Genomic DNA, 13282 nt, shown 5'->3' on the forward strand with positions numbered 1-13282 from the left:
TGACCCAGTGGTGTGGGCAACCTGCCAGCCTCCCCAGACCTCTGACAAGGCTGTACACCTCAGATGTGACCCACTAATGGCAAATTCAGAAACTGATGTCAGCTGCCTTGGTCTGTAGTGAATTAATACACTTCCATGAATTTATATGGAAAGAATGAGCATTGACCACATTTTATGCTATCGGAAATTGTACAGTACTTTTTTGGGTCTTTATACCTAAGTACCATAATTAGTAAGGGAAAATAGTTTTCTTCTTTTTAAAAAAAAAAAAAAAAAAACAAGCCAGGAATGGTAGCATAGGCTTATAATCCCAGGACATGGGATGTGGAATCAGGAATGTCAGTAGTTCAAGGTCACTGTGTGTAATGTCCTGGGTTAGATGAGACCCTATCACAAAACAAACAGACAGACAGACAAACATACAAAAAAAACAACGAATTAAAGCAATTGGCAAATCACCCAACACGTACTAACATTTTGTAGATAAAATTTTCTTCCTGAATTTTCCTCACACAGGAAGCAGCTGGAAGGACCAGTATGGGCTATTTCATTCCCCAGCCAGTCTGGTGGAGTATGAGGTTCAGGGGAAGCAGAACAAAGAGAGCCCAAATCTTGCTTGGAGGGCCAGGGGTCACCTCCATAGGTTTGGGGTTCGCCCTTTCTCTGGACTTGTTTGTTCACTTCTGGTTTTATTTTAGTTTAGATGTTTAGGCAGGATGTATCTAGGGACAACGCTCTTTCCTGGAACACTCTGAGTTCTTGGGGACAGGCTGTGCCCTGGTTAGCTGTTCCCAGCCCCCCTCCATTTCCTCAGACAGGTTTCTTCCCTTGCCCCTTCCCATGGCAGTGGTGGGACTTGCCAGGCTGGCCTTCTACACCGACCACCCAGTGTCCCATGGCGCCCACTTGGCCCCTTGTTGCCTCTGATGTTGTTTCAGCTCCACGGTTGTTTTGGTTTTTGAGGGTCTGTGTTTGTTTGTTTGCCTTTGCAATGCTAGGGATCTAAGCCCAAGCCTCGTGTATGTTAGGCAAGCTCTGAGCTGTGCCCTGCCTTCATTCTGAAGTGTGCTTTAACTTAGCCCTCTGCCCCCATCTTAGAGTTTCCTCTCTGCCGCTCTCCTATCCAGAAGCCTTGTCTTCTTGAGCTGTATTTCTAGTGCTCTGTGCTCTGTCCCGGAGCTTGGGCCAAACTGTTGAGGGGACAGAGCCCTCTCCTTCTGTGGCCTTGCTCTGCAGCCCGGGAGTTAGGTGATTTTCCATGTCCCATTGCTGGGTTGTCTTTCCGTGGACTGTATCCGTGGATGTGGTGAAATCTGTGGGGCTTTGAGGTTTATCAGCAGGCAGGCATTTGGGTCTCCCTCTGGGCACACTCCCAACCTCTCCTGCCAGTAGCAGCCGCAAGTGCACGTGAGCAGAGGAGCACAGGGAACGCCAGGGCCCAGGCTAGCTCCTTCTTCCAGCCCTGAACTTCTGAGAGTAAGGGCGAGCCCCGATGATCTCCCTTTAGAGAGACAAGGCCCAGAGTTACTCAGTCTCAGCCCTGCACATCTATCTTAAAGTGTGTTGAGCTTATTTATAGATTCTAGCCATAACACCCCTGCCTCACCCTGGTCTCAGTGAATGAGAGGCCTGCTCTCTCATATCTACAGGAATTTTAGTGACCACTAAACTGAGGGAGGATCTGTGAGGGTTAGCTACACATCCCCACCCCTCCTCACGCTCTTGTTGCTATTGTTTTTCAAGTAGCTTTACTGACTGTCCCCTCTGTGCAGCCCCTTGGTCTCCACAAAGGACTGTGAAGCTATGGGCAGCAACCTAATCAGTCATAAATTAGGATGCTGGATCTTGAACACAGGCACCCCCACAGCTTCCCTCCAGTGTGCATGTGGAATTTTTAGCATCAGAAATAACTGCAGCCACTAGGTTCCTTCCTTGGAATCCTGTGTGGCCAGTGACTTGAAGCAGGCCACCCTCTGGAGTTAAAGCAAGGTGAAGGCAAAGAAGGGCACCGTAGTAAACACCACAGATGTCAAGGACACAACTAAGCCATTTTCTGTCTCATCTAAGAATATTAATGTTTCATCAATTTGTGCCTCTTTCAAATGCCTTTCTTCATCAGGCTATTAGGATCAGGGCCTATGCCCTGTCTGGTGCTCTACCCCTATGCCTAGGATATGGGAGGCATTCTGAATATCTGTAGTATCAGTACCCTTGCCAGTGACAGTGGCATCACCAACTGAGCTGTGTCCTTGCAGCTTTCCAGGTGGTCAGCAGCCATGCTCCCCTCACCCCACAGCATCCTCTGATCGTGTAGCAAGGGTATCCTGATGCCCAGTGTGGACAGCAAATCCTACTGGGACAGCAGCAGTGTGCTGCTAGGAAGGGAGATAGAATGGGGTAAAACTGATGCTGGATAAATGGACAAAGAAATAGCATGGATTTCAAAGAGGTGCCTACGAGGCCAGAGCCCAGGGCTCAAGTGTCCTAAGTCACTGTCCAAGAAAATTGAGTTCTGGTACACATAGGGGTCAGATGTGGTTAGTCAGGCCTTCCAGTGTTCAGCCTGACCTAGCCGGTGGTGGCCCAATGGCAGAACAGCCACAACACTAGTTTCTTCAGGCTCCCCCTGCTGGTTGGGTTGCAGCCCCTGCCCATAGGAGTGTGCTGGGAAGCAAGGCCAGCCAGGCAGGCCTGGGCTGAGCAGCAGGCTCCATCCATAGTGGAAGAAGGGTGGGACTCAAGGAGATGGCCCCGCTGTACTGCACTGGCAAAATGGCTTTCCTAACACTTCCTGGAGGGGATTTGCATGAATCCGTTCACTGTAAAGAAAAATGGGGGACTCCAACCCTCTAAGCCTGACAACCAAAAATAAACGAGTTCAGGTAGAAGAGACCTTCGGGACTTCACTGCTGAGAGAACAGAAGAAGATCTGCTCTGAAAAAGTAGAGATCAGTGCTGATCTACCTAGACCTCCAAAAATCTGCAGCTCATTTCCCAGAGAATGCAGGGAAATTGATGATGGAGGCCCAGAACATGGGGTCAGTTGCAGTCTCCATTGAGTCATGAATAAAGCCGACAGCTTTGGGTTTTTGTTGTTGTTTTTTGTTTTTTTGTTTTTTTGTTTTGTTTTTTTTTTTGGTATACTTCAAGACTAAGCACTGAGTGGCCACAGATCTGAGTGTATTAGGGGAAATGGAAAATACTTTGGCGACTAAAGCAGCCGTCTCTGAGCTCACTCTCTGGCTGGGTTCCTGATGGCCTGGGATGTTCGGGGAGCCTTTTTGTGCACAGTAGCAGATTTCAGAGCCAGCTCTGGGAAGACAAGCTTGCGAGTGTTTTGCTTGGCACGTGGCAGCCACCGTTCTACCAAATGTAGGCGCAGGTTTCCGAGCCTTTCACTTTGGGAGTCATCTTCCATTTCCTTTGATGACGTTTGCACCTCTGGATACTCTTTATAGCACTCAGAGAAAGGAGGGTGATTAGCTTAGAGATGACAGGCCAGTGCTGCCCCCACAGGGTGGCTGTGGAGTGGGGTGGTGCCAGCTGGGGGAACTAGTCTCTTCCATCCCGCAGCAGAAGTTAAGGGTCAGAAGAAGAGCCATGCATGCAAATACACTCTCAGCTTTGGCTCCAGTTGGCTCCAATTCTCTGAGGCCTGTTTTGTGCACCTCAGTGGTGGATCTGAAGACTGTAGAGCCAGGCTGCACCTAGCCTTGACCTGTGAGCATGGTATCCATGCTGTAACAAAAGAAGGAGCAGGAAAGAAAGGAAGGAGGGAGGGAGAGAGGGAGGGATGGAGGGAGAAAACTAAACAGTCTTGCTGATGTTGAAGCGTGTCTTCTCATGGCTGATGCACAAGTCAGTGGGATGAGACAAAGAAAGCGCATGTGAAGTAATGAAGGCGCACATGGCACAGCCACTGTTTACAGATAACACCATTAGCCACTATAACAATTATGCAGTGAGACAATTTAGGATAACCAACTGAGGTATAATAGAAAAAATTTATACTACATTATTAAAATTAGATGTGAAAATGCCCAGGCTTATTGCTCCTTCTTTGAGTAATCCACCTTATTGAAATAAAGGGAAGGGGCGGGTGGTAAGATGGCTTGGTATGGAAGAGGCTTGTTGCCAAGCCTGAGTACCCAAGTTCCATCCCTGGACTACACAGTAGAAGAGAAATAACAATGGCTGACAGCTGTCCTCTGAGCTCCCCAGGGCCGATGTGCACATGCTAAGTGATAGGTGCGGGTTCCCTTTCTGTCTTTTCTGTCTCCCAGTGTCTGACTTCCTAGGTGAGAACCCAAAACTTTCATAATTAAAATCAAAACTAACAGAGACCACAATTTGTCACCATGGAGAGAGTAAAACACTATGGAGTGCTCAGTACTAAATGGCACACCTGTGTCAGATCCATCCTTCCAAAGCTCAGCGGCAGCTCAGATGGAAAGGACGTCCAGTACAGTGCTCCTGTGGCTGTGGAGTCTCCTCTGAGAACCATGATGTAACCTGGGTGTGATCTCCCTCTTGAGCAGCTTGGGAGCTGTTGGTCAACACTGAGGTGGGAGTCTGCTGCACCATGGGCTTCTTATGCCGTGATGCTCATGGTTATGGTTCATAAGTGGCACCGCTGGGCAGGCCTGTTGGAAGTTTGCATGGCGCCTTCTGGTACCAGGAAAGCTAGTCCCTGTGGAGAAAGATGTCAAGTAAGATCCAGCTTGAGTCCCCTGGCTCCTGTGTCCTAGTTGTATGGTGTTTTCAACAATAGGGACTTTCCTTTCACCTCTGAGGGGCAACCAAACGTAACAGCAGTAGGCTCTAATATTTTGAGTCTCTTGGACATCTCTGACCAACAGCTCAAAAAAGGGCTTCTCATAGCTGGTGTTGGGGTTTCTGTTAGATGGTCTATGGCTCTGTGGGAAGCGCTATCATCTGGTCTCTTCATTCTTTAGGTGGCCTCAATGGCCCCTTGTGCCAAATCTGCCAGGCTTTACCACAACAGACATACCAGTCCTAAAAAAGAACTGCAGATCATTGTGGCTTTCTTTGTGCTCTGAAGCTGTGGGGATAGTGTCCGATTTCCTCAGGAGGCTTTATGGATGAGTGTTAGGAATCAAGTCGTTGTCATGCTTCTCAATTTTAGCAACTTTCTCAATTTTTTAAGTTATTGAAAAGGTTTTTTTTTTTTTGGTTATTAAAGAGTTTACTGTATCTTCTTGACACAACTTCAAGAAGTTATTTGTTTCTATCAAGCATTAGTTTCATCTATCTTGTTTGGTTTTTCCCTTATTTTTGAGAGTTTCATGCATATATACAATGAAATATGAGCCCATCTACCCACATCTTCTGCCTTCAGATCCTCCTTTTATTCCCCCTCCACAGCCTCTTCCAATTTCATGCAAGTTTTTTAAAGTAACCCACCAAGCCCATGCGGTGCTGCCCAGGAGTGAGTGGGGTGAGCCATCCACTGCAGCATGGGAACTACAGAGACGACGCCCTCAATAGAGAACTCTTCTCCCTCCCCAGCAGCTACCCACTACCAGAGCTCCTCAGTGTGGTGTGGAGCCTGCAGGTCCTCTCCTGTCTGTGCCACGATTTTGGCCGGCTTGATCTTGTGTTGTGGATTCCTTTAGCTGCTGTGAGTTTGTGTGCCATAGACATGTATGTCAGAAGACAGCGTGGCACAGGGCTTCTCTGTCCTCTCACTCTTACTGTTCTCTCCACCCCTCTTCCACAGTGTGCCCTGAGCCAGAGAGGAGATGGGGGGTGCAGATACAGGTATCTTGCCGAGGGCTGAGTTCTCTCTCTCTCTCTCTGATCTCTCTCTCTCTCTCTCAAACATATTTGTATTGATTATTTGGGAATTTTACACAATGCACCCTGGTCACCCTTACTTCCAAGTCTGCCCCCTTAACCCTTGTAGCTCAAAAAAGAATCAAACAAAACAAAACAAAACACCAGCCAAGTCCAGTTTGTGCTGTCTATACAGTCACTGGAACATGGCCACACTCTTGGTGGCCAGCCCTTAAAAGTGAGTCCTTCCCATTACCCGCACCCTGCTAGAGCCACCTACCATGGAGAGCCACACTTCAGCCTCCTCTCCACAGTTTTTACAAGTTCTCCTCGATGGCTTCCTTCTAGGTTGTTACGTGTGTGTGTGGGTGTGTGGGTGTATGGGGAGGGGAGGTTATCACAGAAGCCTATGTTTCTCTCAAATGTGAGTCCTCAGTCATCAGTGCCAGTACAGAAGACGTTTCCTTGTCCTTCATAGTCAACAGGAGCGAGATTCATGGGCTTCTACGTGGTTTCTGGTGACAGCACTGATATCCACCCTTGTGTCAACAAGTGCCATGGACCTCAGCATCGTCTCTGGTGGTAGGATGGGTCATGGACACCAACATAGTCCAACAGTAGCATGGCCTGGGGACATTAACATGGCTTTAGGTGGCAGCATAGACCAAGGATATCTATCTGTATGGCCTTCTGTGGTAATACAGGTCACAGACATCAGCACTGCCAGCTGCAGCAGGACCATGGACCCAGTCATGGTCCCCAGCAGCAGTGGACCACAGACATCAGCACAGCCTCAGAGGCAGTGCAGGCCTCTCACACCTGGCGTTCCCATCTCTCCAGTGATGCCTGCCCTCTTCAAAAAGCAGCTTTGTGGACCAAGGTTGAGAGTAGTCCAAGTCTATGGGTAGAACTGTAGATATTTCGAAGGCATTTTAAAAAGAAAGCTGCGACTGTTTTAACTTCTCTGCACACTTGGAACCATTTCCCCTCTCATCCCTACTTGTATGCCGATCTTTTTAAATTTTTATTTCCCCCTTAATCATACATATTAAAGACTTGACTGCTTTATTTTTTTTATTCTTTGTTTGTTTGTTTCCTAAGACAGGGTTTCTCTATGTAGTCCTGGCTGTACTGGAACTCACTCTGTAGGCCAGGCTGGCCTCGAACTCTGAGATCCGCCTGCCTCTGCTTCCGAGTGCTGGGGCTGCAGGTGTGCTCCACCATCGCTCCCCGCCCCCCGAATTAAGCATCACCTTTATTTGTCACTTCTGATGTAGAAAATTTTATGGGCCAGCAAGATGGCTCAGTGAGGACAGGCACCAGCAGCTACAGCTGATCCCCTGAGTTCCATCTCCAGAGCCCGTGTGGCGGGAGGCGGGAGCCTCCTTCTAAGAGCTGTCTTCTGACTTCCACATGTGCATCGGAGTGTGCGTGTGCAGGCACGCAGGAACACATAAATGTCATTTAAATTTTTCAAGTTATTTCTGCTTTTGTGTTTTTATTTGTGCTCCTTTTGTTTTTCTGTTTCTATAAAATAAATAGTTTCCTTTTTTATCTAACGTGTTAATGGGTCTGCAGCTGCATTCTTTCCCTCAGTTACACAGCTCCGCATCATATGTGGATAGTTTGGAGTTTGTGAGGCTTTCCCCTCTTCAGTATGGTTATTTTATAGAATTTGTTTTCACTCCCTGGGCAGAAGAGGGGATGGATCTGCTCCAGACCCACTGAGCACGTGGGTTCTGAGCGTGGGAGGCCTGATTTCTCCCAAAGGAAATCGGGGTTGTTTCCAAGAGTGGGGAGTAGGGTGTTGGGCAGAGCAATGCATCAGCTTCTTTTCTTTTGCCAATAAAGTTAATGAAAGATCAGTGAAAGTTTTTTACACAGCACAGTGTCCAGCGCAAAACAAACCCAATACCAGTACACAGATGGCCGCCTCCCTCACGCTTATGACCTGCTCTGCCTCACGGCTGTCTGGGTGGGTAGGGGCCTCTGGCTCGGCCATCACCTCCTCATACCTGTAGATCTCCTGAGGTACCTGAGTCTATGCCCTCATTTCCTAGGGAGGCTGGAGGGGGTGGCATTCTCCTGCGCCCCAGGGGTCAGTCCTGGCTACGGGACTCTGCCCACGTGCATTTGCAATTACTAACAAGGCCATGTGCTCACACCGGAAACCATGTCTACTCCCCAGCTGACACGTGACTGCCCCATGCTGAAAGCCTGGGAAACATTTGTCTCTCTGGCAGTCAGAGGCCACAAACTTTCCATAAGGCCTAGACTTTATATAAGGATTCATTCTGAAGTTCCCAGTTTGCATGATAGATGTTAATTGGCAGGCATTAATTAATACAATCGTCTCCGTCCTCCTCTCAGGGAGCCAGGGCTGCCCGCAGACAGCGGGTCTGCTTGCTGCTGTCTTAAAGACCAAAGCAAACCACACAGCTCTAATGAGCAGGCACTCTGTTATTTCATTTGGTATTTACCAGGGTGGTTTATGGGGTGGAACCACACAAGTGTAGCTCTGGGGGCCAGCTCCTCATTTCTGAATTCTGAAAGTCATCTTTTCAGGCAAAGCAGAAAGAGCGTGGAAAAAAGTCTTTCATCTCAGACTTTGAAAGAGAAAATAGAAAGTGGTAAAATGGAAAAGCTGCGTGTTCTCCTGCCGGGCAGGTTTCTTTTCCCCTCAACACAGCAGAATTTTCCATAGTGAAAAGATAGCGGTGCAAGAAAAACCAAAACCAGACTGGGGCTGGAAGTGAGACAGGACGGCCAGGAAGAACAAAGGTGCAGTGAGCCTTCCCTGGGCTTGTGGGGCTCCAGGCCAGCCATGGACCTTGGCTCAGCCTGGCTGCCTGCTCCCAGCTTGCAGAAGCCACTGTGCTCCACCAGGCACGGGTCCTCTCTGAAGGCATTGCCTTTGTCAGCCGGCACAAAGGTGGCACAGGGCAGAGGTGAAGTTGGGGGAACCGTGTGCCTCAAAGGAAGGCTAGTCTGTGAGCAGGCATGGTTGGGTGATGGTGCCCCCAGGTGAGAGGCTACAGCTGCACGCCTCCCACCCCCAGCTCAAGCCGGGATCCTCTTCTTTGGGCCAGCCCAGTTCCTACCCCTAGCGCTGCTGTCAAGACAGGCCTGAATTCCCACCCCTGTCTTCTTGGAAGCTGTGGGAATTTGGCCTACCCCTTTTTCCTCTGACACCTCAGTTTCTTAACATAGTGTGTGGACAATTGAGAGTAAAGGAGCCTGAGACCAGCACGTCCCCTCCCCCGCCTACATGGTGGGCAGCGGTTCTTCCCATCACCTAAGCCTCCCTCACTGTGTCAGTACCTCACAGTCTAGCCCAGTCCCTTGGCACCACCGATCCCCACTGCAGCCAAAGCCAGTGGCTGGTCCAATTACCATCTGTGGTAGTAGGCCAACAGCACAGTGTCATCTGCTGTAGTCACTGTCTAAATAGGAACAGGAGCTGACTATCCCAGGCCAGATGGGCTCCCAGCACTGGCCCAACTACTGGGTGGTCCCATGCGGCTGGTGTCTGGGGGCCTACCTTCCACGGTTATAGCAGTTGTAGCCAGACCATCCCTCCCATGGCCACCCCTCTGCTACTCCTAGTGGGTCTGTGTGGCAGAGCTGGCAGGGCCCCCAGGTCTGGGTGGGCCACTGATATAAAGCCGGAGACTGATGTGCTCAGGCAAGCCTGGGATGTGTAACAGGAGGGAGGAGCCACAGCCTCCCTTCAAGCCCCTTTGGAGAAGGTTAATTCCAAAGTAGAGATGAGGAGAAAGAACCAGAGCCTGGGCACCTAGGCGCCAGTTCAGCTGTTAAATGTCCCCATCCTGCCTCACTGGCTTCTGGGTACTCCTGGCAGCCTGGTGCCGTATATGACAGCTGGACAGAGCTGTACGTGGATCCTGCCTTGGCCACTTTGCCCCTGTGTGGCCTCAAGAAAGTAATGTAGCCTCTTCTAGTTTCACTCCCTTTGTCCTGTAGAAGAGGGACCATCGTTTCCTGGTGGCCTAAGTGCTTAGTAACCCTGAGTCAGGACCATCTTTTTTTTTTTTTTGAACAGGGTTTCATTATGAAACATGGGTGAACAAAGTTAGAGAGCTCTGTGCTTGTGAGGCAAGCTCCCTACCCACTGAGCTACAGCTACAGCCTCAACCCCCAATCTTACCATCTCTTTCCTCAACTATAGAACAAGAGCCATGAGAAGCATCTCATCAGGCTGTTGTCTGGGGTAACACAGACATGCCCCCTGATTATCAGTCTCCTCACCTCACGTTTACCAAGCAGCTCTGTGTACTTTGCTCTGGGGACGCACATGCGCCTAGACCTGCTCCCAGGCTGTGAGGAGCCCTGTCAGGGAGGAGTCAGCTGTCAGGATTCAAGCATCTGGTTTATGTTGCAGGCCTAGAAATATCTCCTGTGGTTGGCTAGTACAACAGAAAAGGCTTCCCTGGATTCCAGCGCTGTTGGCAACAGCGTACCATTTCTATAGCCCTGTCTGTTGAGGGAGTACAAAAGTGTAGATGTCTGCTGCCCAGCTTCACAAGACTTGGTCCCCAGTCACTCACCCTGTCCTCACCACTGTGACATGAGTCTAACTACTCAGGGTCTGAGGTGCAGGCAGGTGCTAGAGTCTGGGTGTTTTGCCGAGGGGATTTAGGAACTGACTGTCTTAGACAATAATGAGCCCCTGCCCCTCCCCGGGGTATGCTCAGCTCCTCTGGCCTTGGTTTTGGAGCACTACTCAGGAATGAGGCTCAGGCCACACTGTCCCTTTGGCACAACACAAGGGACTCTCCAAGTAGAGTTGTGTGTGAGCAAGGGCCACTCTGCTCTGGAGGCCAGTTGGATGAATATGGGCGGCACATCCTGCAGAGCTGTTGTAGATCTTAGTACACACTAGTGAGACTGTATGCAGCCCTGCATCTCTTCAGTCTCCTTTTCCCAGAGGTGCTGGTCTAGGAAGGGACAGGGCTTCCCAGGGGACCCTAGGAAACCTCAGTCCCTACCTCCTGCCCTGCTCCTGGGCCGAGCTGCTGGCCGGCCTCTGAGTCAGCCAAGCTGGAGTCTGCTCACTGCATCTGGAACCACCCCACGCCATGGCCCACATCCCTCCATCCCCACACAGCACTGGGGGATGCTTTTTGTTGTGGTCTCAGCCATAATGGGATTTCCAGGATTGCCATGAATCCTCAGGGAGGCAACTGAGTTACACTTTTTTTTTTTTTTAAAGAGCAGGAAAAACTGAGTTCAAGAGAAAGAATGAATCTGTGAAATCAAGCCCACCACACTTAGAATGTTTAATCAAGGAAAATTATTATTAATTATTAAAAATTAGGAAACAGTGCCATCAGAAGGCAAGGGACCGGACAGGGGCCTGTGAGGAGCCAGCAGATGCTTCTGTGAGCTAACGGTTTCCCAGAACAATTGAAGCTATTTTAAAGGCAGACGAGTGACTCATCGTACCCAGCACCCGAGCGAGCGAGCGAGGGAGCGAGGGCCTCCATGGTGGCAGGAAGCCTGAGATGGAGGAGGAAGCCGAGGTTCCACTCCCATCTCTGTCACTTCCCAGCGGTGTGACCTTATGCCAATTTCACATCCTCTCTGAGCTTCATTTTCCTCCTTTACAGAGTGAGAGTTGGAAGGATAAATAAGAAAATGAATATGTGCCTGGCATGGTGGCGCACATCTTTGATCTCAGCACTTGGGAGGTAGAGAAATGTCAATCTTTGTTTGAGGCCAGCCTGGTCTATAGACTAGTTCCAGGATAGCCTGGTCGACATAGTAAAACCCTGTCTCAAAAAACCAAAAAGGAAAAAAAAAATAAAGTTCTTATTTTTTCTTCAAACGGATTGTCTTACTGCACAATTATGTAATATATAAAAATATATACAGTGCATGTAAACTATAACTATATGCTATTACATTTGCCATTTGTAATATTTGACATTACAGAATTGTCATGATTTAGTGTACAATCATTTAGATAAAGTTAGATATTATAAACTAACATTTTCTAATAATGAAAGTCTCTTTAGGATTTACTACATTTAAAGTCATTAAATGTAGAAATCTTACATTTTTCAAAGATTTATTCTTGTCATATTAAGTTCGATGTTTGTGTGTACATGTTAGTACACGTGCCCACGGAAGCCAGAGGCACCAAATCCCCCTGGAGCCAGAGTTATAGGCAATCACAACCTGCCTGTCACAGGCTGGGGACCAAACTTGAGTCCTCTGCAAGAGTAGGACACGATTGCACCCTCTCTCCAGCCCCGGAGAATCTGAGAGTAAGGGCGAGCCTGAAAATCCTGGGCTGTGGACGTGGAGGGCGTCAGATGCCTGCCTGCAGGCTGTGGACTCAAGGGCAGAGCTTTGGGCAGCACTGCGGTTTGGACAAGTATTGTTTTTGTTTAAGTTGTTAAAGCTGTGCAGACAGATTTTATTGTAACTTTAGGTCTATTTTTAACCTAGAAGTTTCTTATGTGTGCACACATAAGAAATGGTAGGGATTTTTTTCTGTACTTCAGAGGATGTGAATACCATGCTATTGAGTGTTTGAACTTATCAGGCTATCTGTTGGTTGTAGCATGCCACGAGTTGTAGCCTTTGTTTGTTTGTTTTGTTTTGTGTGTTTTTATTGTGCTTTGTTTTGGTTTTTGAGACAGGGTTTCCCTGTGCAGCCCTGACTGTCCTGGAACTCACTCTGTAGACCAGGCTAGCCTTGAAATCAGAGATTTCTGCCTCCAGAGTGCTGGGATTAATGGTGTGTGCCACCACTGCAGGGAGAGTTGTAGCATTTTGTAAATTCACTTTTTATCCCTGGTAGTTCCTTAATTTATGTGGTGTTATTTCATGTATTCTCTGTTGACATGCCTTTATCCACACCAGCCATATCTCTTTGTCTTGGTTATCTTCTGTCTTGAGTTGTACTGTGCATGGCTTCTCCTGCCCAGGCCTTCGTGCATTATGAATCAGCGTTGATCAGGGAGCACCTTGAAGGGTGCGCCATTCCCTTCTCTTTATTATCGCCAGATAGTCTGTAGTGCAGCTTTGCAGTCAGCCAGCGGAGAGCCATGTAGAAGCCCTGCCCTTCCTCCTTCTCCCCCAACCCCTACTCATCACTGCCCATTAGTTCTGGCTTCGATTCACATCTCTTTTTATTGTTGTTGTTTTGGTATTTCGAGACAGGGTTTCTCTTTGTAGCCTTGGCTGTCCTGGAACTCACTCTGTAGACCAGGCTGGCCTCGAACTCAGAAATCCTGCCTGCCTCTGCTTCCCAAGTGCTGGGATTAAAGGCGTGCGACACCATGCCCGGCTTGACTCACATCTTATTTCTTGGGAAGGATCTCAGGAAAAGTCTCTGCCTTCTGCTGTTTTTGTTTTTGTTTTTTTGTTTTTTTGTTTTTTTGTTTTTTGGGCTTTTTTTTGTTTGGTTTGTATAGAGAAATATCTCATTCTTCTTCTGTTCTTTCATTAATTCACA

General features: G+C 48.6%; 1 protein-coding gene across 5 annotated transcripts in view; it reads left to right on the forward strand.

Moving 5' to 3' along the window:
* Positions 1–13282, forward strand: part of Ralgps1 (Ral GEF with PH domain and SH3 binding motif 1) — a 244145-nt gene that overhangs the window by 193034 nt on the left and 37829 nt on the right. The gene's annotated exons all lie outside the window — the stretch shown is intronic.

The sequence above is a fragment of the Mus caroli genome, unplaced genomic scaffold (assembly GCF_978045245.1).
Source record: "Mus caroli unplaced genomic scaffold, Mus_caroli_1 scaffold_2, whole genome shotgun sequence".
In the NCBI taxonomy this organism is placed as follows: Eukaryota; Metazoa; Chordata; class Mammalia; order Rodentia; family Muridae; genus Mus; species Mus caroli.